Source organism: Alnus glutinosa, chromosome 2, assembly GCF_958979055.1.
Source record: "Alnus glutinosa chromosome 2, dhAlnGlut1.1, whole genome shotgun sequence".
Classification (NCBI taxonomy): Eukaryota; Viridiplantae; Streptophyta; class Magnoliopsida; order Fagales; family Betulaceae; genus Alnus; species Alnus glutinosa.
In genome coordinates, this window is record NC_084887.1 from 25,128,439 (window position 1) to 25,136,528 (window position 8,090).

Genomic DNA, 8,090 nt, shown 5'->3' on the forward strand with positions numbered 1-8,090 from the left:
CCTTCACCGGCGTTCTGTCTCCGATGGATTTGGCGGCCAGATCTGTCTCCGGCAACGCTAAAAACAAAGGTACTCCGGCTCTCTCTCTCTCTGTCTCTCTGTTTCCCCGTTGAGCTAACATTTTTATTGGTATAATGTTTAATTACTAAACATTGGTTGATGATTAGCCCATCACATGTTTGATGATTAGCCCAATAGCCCACATTGGTTGGTAAATGCTCGCAACATGGTATCTCAAACATTAAAAGCAGGGTATCCCCTATATGGGCATCACAATACTTTATTACATCCAATCCTTCTTACATTTCTCTTTATTTGATCAACAATATATACAATTATTATAAAAACCATCCATAGTACTGTGATGCCCATAACATTCCTTTAAGTTTTGAGTTGCCTTTTCCATTTACATGATTCAATCTTTTTGAGCTGATTAGTTCCATAGTACTGTGATGCCCATAGCAGCATGTGCCCTCTTTGACTCAGACACTAATGGAATCTCTAGGCTGCATATTCCCAAAATCTATCTCTGCATTCATAGATAGCACTGCTTGAAACCTAGGAAAATCTAAGTTTTTCCATGACTCTAAAACATTTTTCAAGACAAAGTTGTGTTTAAAGCCTTATTCCTCTAGAAAATAATCATACAAATGCAACACTATAGAACTTAACCACCAAATATTTCAACAAGAGTTACTTTAATTCCATGTAATCTATTCCTGAACTAAACTTAAACTGGCATGTAATCTTCTCTCTACATGTACAGCCTATAACATTTTAAGGAGAACTAAAAAATATTCAGTCGATCCCTTCTCAAAATCACACCTTTACAAAACTTACAATTAATATTAACTCTTAACAGAAGTCTCTTGCAAGCTGGCCTGTGTGGAACCATATTATGTTTCAAGACAAGCTAAATAGTCTCTCTTTTACCAAGTAAACAGGAAAAGTGCCATAGAGAGAAAATCTGTGTGCAGTTTTCATGAGGTGGTTTCTTGATCCATTTTGTTTTTGGGTTTTTAATTTCTTGGTCTTGGTGTGATGCAGTGCTTGAATCATTGTCTTCATACATCTTAACTCTACAATTATGATGTTGTAATGGGCTTGTTGGGATTATTTTTGCATTTTTTTTTTTTAATTGTTGGGGGTTTGTGATACTTACACTTATCTGCTGAAATTTATGAAAATGCCAAAGACATTTTTCATTCAGTTTAATAGAAGTTCATCCGCACTACATGAAGATGTGATATTAAACTAAAGATCATTGCAGTACTACCATCATGTTTATTTTCTTGGTTGGTTCTGAACTTGAGAACCTTAATGTTGGTTCTCTGAGGTTGACCCTGCATTGAAAAATGAATGTTGCTTTTTTTTTTTTGTTTTTTTGATAAGTATGAATGTTTTTAAATGCTATTCAATTCAGTTTCTTAGTTTCAGTTTCTCTGAGGTTGACCCTGTAATTCTACAATTCAATTAAGGTTTCTTAGTTCCATACTTCATATTCTACCATTTCCATTGCCTCTCAGTTTATATTCTAATCTAGTCCACGGTGCTGCCACAGGCAAAACCCTCCAGAGTTGGACCTCGTTAGAAGGGACCAGTTTTTTTGATTAGTTCTTTTAGGTTGCCTGGGACAGAATTGTTCTAAGTTTGTCGGTGCTGAAAAATGATCTTTTTGCGGTGTGAAAGTAGCTCCAATAGAATGCACATTGTAGCTTTTTAAAATTAAAATGTCATAGAGAAGTTGATGGTTTTAAAGTTCGAAAGCTTGTGTTTATTTAGTAATTAAACTGCAATTGTGTTCATCATTCTTAAAACATATCTTCAGGATGAGATAGGCCGCAGGGTTAACTATGATGAAAAATAAAAATAGCTCATTTGGTATGCCAAATAAGATAGAGATGGAAAGAAAAAGTATTAAGTAAAGTGAAAGTTTTAGATGCTCACTTATGTTGAAAAGAATCTGTGCAATTTACCTCAAGATGGTGGGGATATGGCTAGACAATGAAGATGATAATTGCTACTTTCTAGGCAAGGTATTAAAAGATAAACACTTTTGGTCTTCTGAGTATAACATTAGGCTCTGGGTGGGTTTGGTTGAGAAGGAATATCCTAGTGGCACTTGTGATTTACATGATTATGTACAAGGAATGTGGATAGTCTCTTGGCTAGCATGCCAATTATGTACACTTTCTTTTGTAATTATGATTTGAGTGACACGCCAGTTGGTACCAAAGTAGTTTTCCATTACAAATAGAAGTTTTTTTTTCGGTATTTAGCAATTCCTTTGTATGATTAATGATGTGATTTCTTCTCGGTTCTTTTAGAAGTTTGTCAATATCTTTTGCTTCGTTGGATTGATTGATGGATTTGAAGACAGTCATTTTATTTCAATACTTTAAATTCAGGATCTAAGCTATATCACCCATAAGATGCATTATTTATGTCCTTTGTTAATCTGAAGTTTAGTAAGCACAAGAATGTTTGATCTTTAGACGCATGTGTAGCAGATCCTTTAGACGCATGCTCTCCACGACAAATTGGTGTTCGATACAATGGCAAACTTGGTTTACAATGTCTCATTGCCCCTTTAAACCTCATTTTATTGCTTCCTTTGTAATTTCTTGGATCACCATTTATTTAGTACGTTACTTGTTATTGAAAGATTATTTGGTTTAAATATCTTTTTATTGCTTCATTTGTAATTTCTTGTATAAGATTATTTGGTCTTTGTCATAGGTGCTATTGTTGTGTTAGTCTTCTCTACCTCCAGACGTTTGTTGTATTCACAAAGTGTTGATACTGAGATGGTGCATACCCTACCTTCCTTGGTGTTCAACGCTGCACGTTCCAAGAATTGTAATGCTAAAGAAACTTGTGCCATTTGGTTGGAGGATACAATGATGAAGAAATTATGTAGCTTTTGTTTGTGCCTGTCCTGTTATTAGTTTATGGTATTATAATTTCAGTTCTTGTAATTGCAGTGCTTGCAACTTATTCTTTGTATTTGGGTGCTTGCAACTTGCAACAAATTAAAGTTATAATTTTAAGTATTACAAATAAGTAACTGCTCTTGTATATAATATTTTTGTTCTAATGATGCCATCATTTTGCTTCATGTATGGTCGATAAATTTATCATAGTTGTCATTTTGCTTCATGTATGGTTGATAAATTTATCGTAGTTGTCCATGAATCAATGTCTACCTTCTTTTACTATCTATATGCAATGATAAGTCTAGCACAACCTTCAATTCGGATCATTACATAGGAATCCACTAGACAAAGCAATGGGAAATATGATATTACTATAAAAGAGCAAGGATTTTATCATTACAAATGAATCATTATAAGGTGGTTAATTCATTACATTGAGAAGTCTCATCTCCTCTTTTAGGTAATTAGAAGATAATCAAATATTTCATAAAATCAAAAGTTTAGTTACAATATATAGGCATCAGTCCATTGTTGATAAACATAGAGAAAACAGCCTACGTTGAAAAATAAACATAACCAAAGGAATGGACTAGTAGTTGAATGAACTACAACTACATTTATTGAAAATATAACTATATAAAATTCTAACTGTTCTCATTTTCTCTTGCTCAAGTAGCTTCATCCCATGCGACAGAGTTATCATAGAAACTTCTATATTCCTTTTCGCAACTTCACCAACCTAAATATAAAACACAAACGATTCAAAATGTAAAGGTTTCAAAGCTTAAAAAAGAAAATCTAGTATTTAACACGCTCTTAAACACAATTCTTGTACCTCAACCGTTATGTTAATTTTCAAAATAAAAGCACATGTAAAAAAAGGATTAGGCTTAGGTGCTATAAAAAAAACTAAAGCATAAAATTAGATCTTGACAATTGACAAAACTACAGCACCTATGATGTAATTTTTTTTACAACACCTACGCCTAATCTGTGAAAAAATAAACAACTATTACATGTAAAAATCACAAAGGGGGCAACGAAAAATAAGAACAGCAAAAGGAGTAGAATTTTTTTTGATAAGTAATAACCTGGTTTTATTAAAAGCGTCAGGCACCCCTTAGTACACCGGCAGTATACAAGAGAAAAAGCAATGCTGGAAAACGAAAAAAAAAAAAAAAAAAAAAAAAAAAAAAAAAAAAAAAAAAAAAAAAAAAAACAGCCCAAAAAAAGAAAGAAAGAAACCCATCAAACAAACCCACAAGAACCTAAGCCTACAAGCACAAAGAACCCCAATCCAACCCACAAGGAACACACAAGAAACCCACCCAAAAACCGACAGGAACCTACACCCTAAAACACAACACCCGCAGCCCACAAGCAACCCACAAACTACAGAACCTGAGCCTTTCCTCTCCTACTCCTAGATTGCACACTCAAAACGTCGTAGTTTATAGAGCTCTTCAGATTCTGCAGTTCTCTCCTTCCTTTGAACTTATACCGCTTCCCCATACTACCCCGATGAAAATCTTCCTCAATGGCATCCAACAAAGCCAGGGCTGAATCTTCATCCTCAGCACCATCCGACTCCCACTCCAAGTGTAAGTCAGGAGGAACAACGCCCAAGGGGTGAGGAGAATCACTTTCCTCTCCCTGATCCCACAAAACAATCTCCCCAGATGGGCTAAACCCTACCTGCCACTCCTGAGATTGGATCAAACCATTCGTGTTGGGAGTCTCACCCTTGTCAATGGTCAATGATTTGCATCCGTTCAAGAGGGAAGGAACTCTTGAAAGAAGGAACCCGCGCCGAAGACCCACTCCCCCACTTGGCATCGGTAGGTTTTCAACCACATTCCCGACCAAAGCCTGAGAAGATGTACCCAAACATTGCGTCATCAGTGACCTCAAAGCTGTCATTGCCTCATCAATCAAGGAAATATCCAACTTACTAGCTTTGGCCTTCGATTTCTGTTGATACCTCATGACCGATTGGGTTTCGGACGGGTAAATGGGAGCCCCACTATCCACCATCACCGGAAGAGACAAGCGAATCCTTTCTCCCAACGCAGCCGCCCCCAAAGAGGGACCCACAAATCCTTTAGAGTCTGAACCCAACTCCCCAAGCGGACACGGGGTTGAGTCACAAACTAACACATCCGACCGCATGTTGGGCTTCGCCGCCCACTCTGAGGCAAACGGATCTTCAACCACCGCCGTACACAAGCTAGGTCTTGCGCTAAAGAACTTGCCAGTATCCGATAGCCCTCCACCCATGCTAGTCGTCGTCTTCACCTCCGACCTAGACCCATCTTGCCGGGCCAAAGCAGGATGAGCGAAGAAAACCGGATTCTCCACCGGAGAAGAACCCCCCATCAACGACAAGCCTGACTTGAACACCAGAAGAGTAGAAGACGACCCGTCCAAGGCTTCCGGCGCCGAAGAACCCAATCCCGACATTTCAGAGTCCAACCCCGCTTCGATGAGTCCACAAACCTTATCCAGTAAAGACCTCTTAGCCTTCTTGAGGTTGGGCTTAAGGCCCAACTTCCTAGAACCATCCCTACAGCGTGGCCTTCTAAGCACAACAAATGAGAACCTGCACCGGCCCAGTTTCAGCCCAACAGAAGAAATCCCGTTCCAGCCCACGTTAGACCCACTCACCCAATCCAGCCATACACCAACCTGCTCGAGGATCTTTCTACAGAATGAGACGTCACAGTCCCTTGTTCTGCACTCTCTGCCTTTTCGAACACTTGAGCCATCGACATAAAGGTCTTTACCCACCGGATCAAAATGGTTTCTCTCCCAGGCGGAACAGTCCACCGCCTGCCGGACTATCGCGCAAGACCGCTCCTTTTTCGGGAATTGCTCATCCTCGCACCAGGCCACCTCCTCCTGCGAGACCAGAATCCGGCCACCAAAAGCATGGATGGATGGCGGCGAGCAAACCGCCGCCGGGAAAGACAGAGGACCCGCTGTTTCCCATACAATCCCCCACCTTCTTCCCCCTTACCTTCTCCTCCGGCGAGGAAACACCGAACCCGCACCCTACCGAAGAACCAAGAAATTCTATAGCCTTATGCAACTCATTAATAAACTTGAGCCAACCCCAACCACCCCGCCCCTCAGGAATACGAAGGAACCCTCTCTGAACGCCCACCCCATAGACCGCTACCTCCACAAACTGGCCATTAGTGTTACCTCCAATAAGAACTATCGTCACCTTTGCCTTGACAAAATCAGACAGACCATGACCACCCATCAACACCTCCATAGTCGAGACCAGCCATTCGATGCACTGGTTACTGAGGAGTACCGCACCGGAATAAAATTTTCGCTTTTCTTCCACCCTTAGCACTGACGCCCCTTCAATAACCGAGAAGGCAAATGCTTTTGCCTCCACCAGAAATCGTCTATCCATCCATCAACTTCTCACCATGTCCAAGCTCCCATCAACATGTCTTCTTAGTTTCATCTTTTGAGAGCTTGGAGAGACAATAAAGGAGAATTAGCACTTTTTATACAGTTTCAGCTTGGAACTTCTTTCTGGCTTGCATTAACCGACTTTCATCCCTAAGGAGTAGAATTACGAAATGAAAACATTAAAAATACAGAAAAAGACAATAAAAGAACTTGGATCAAGAAAAGGAAGGCATCAGATAATAAGCAGAGATGTAGTCTCTATTTAGTTCAGTGTGTAAGATAAGAACTTTTTCATCATTTTGCCTTCCAATGGATGTGAGCCTACAAAATCGACAGTTAATGATAGAACTTTGACTTATAGACAACAAGGTATAGAATAATTCAGAAACACAGACAGACTGACAACAAAGTGTGGGGAATAAATATAGAACCTTGAACAAAACTATCCCAACGATATGCAATTCCAGATATGCAATTACAATTATATCTGGACAAAAATTAACCCCAAGACTTCGACGAAATTCAATCTACGCCTCAAGAACAAAGCCAACAAGAAATAGATCCTAAGATCTCATACCTTGTAGCCGAAAGGAGGGGTAATAAACGAACAGACTACAATGTGTTTCTCTTCTCAAGGAATAGATACTACATGTATTTTAACTTTCAAAGTGATGGAATCTTTACCCCTTACTGCATATTTTCCCCAAACAAATTAATAAAAAAAGTGAAAAATTACATATAGATTCCATCACTTTGAAAGCTGAATTAAACCTCAAATCCTTCAAGTTATTTATTTTACCTACATAAGGCTTTGCATCCAGACTCCACACGAAAACTAAACAACATAAAAGTATAGCTAATAACCTTAAAAGCATCTAATTTGACAATATAATCCAAATTTTGAGGGAAACTAGAAGCCTATCACCCACAATAGAATTTGCACAAATCTGAACCATTTGAGACAAAACTCAAAATTAAAAAATCATTCACATATAGAGAGAGAGAGAGACCCAAAAAAAATTAACGAAGAAGAAGTAATCCAACAAGAAAACCACGAGTAACGAAACAAAACCACTCAAAATTCACCTGAAACACCTAGATCTTCAAAAAATATACAGTTCAAAGTCACCGCTATTTCCAAGGGTTTATGTTGAATTTCAGAAATGGGTCTCCAGAAAAATCTGGTTTTTCCAACTGGGAAGATAAACATTCAGCAAATGCTTAAACTAGGCCCAAACTAAAGCATGCGTCTTTCAAATTCTTCACCGGCCCCGACATATACAAGCTCATAATTGTCAAAAATCAAAGAACTATTTTAAAAATAAGGCAACTTTCATGAAATTAAACCAGAACCCATTATAACAACAGATACAACATAATAATTTTGAAAAACAATTAATAAAGAATAAGAAATTGAATTGTAGTAAAAAAAAACCTAGATTAATAAGACCACAAAAGCAGGTAAAGTAACTTCTAATTGGGAGTTATCATCGATTAGGGAATAAATAAAGAGAGTCACCGGAGGTGGAGATGGCACCGGTAGAGAAGAACGATGGCAGAGAGAGATAGAGAACGGCAGTGAGATCCGTAAACATGGAGAAACATTATACCCATAAAAACGTTAGCTCAACGGGGGGAGAGAGAGAGAGCTGGAGTACCTTTGTTTTTAGCGTCGCCAGAGACAGATCTGGCCGCCAAATCCGCCGGAGACAGAACGCCGGTGAAGGA

The 8,090-nt window shown here is 38.7% G+C and overlaps 1 non-coding gene across 1 annotated transcript; it reads right to left on the reverse strand.

The window, feature by feature from the left end:
• Window positions 1-6,587: 6,587 nt before the first annotated feature.
• LOC133862125 (small nucleolar RNA R16) lies at window positions 6,588-6,669 on the reverse strand. The gene has a single exon (XR_009899148.1). It is a non-coding gene; the product is annotated as a small nucleolar RNA R16 (small nucleolar RNA).
• Between the last annotated feature and the right edge of the window lie 1,421 nt (window positions 6,670-8,090).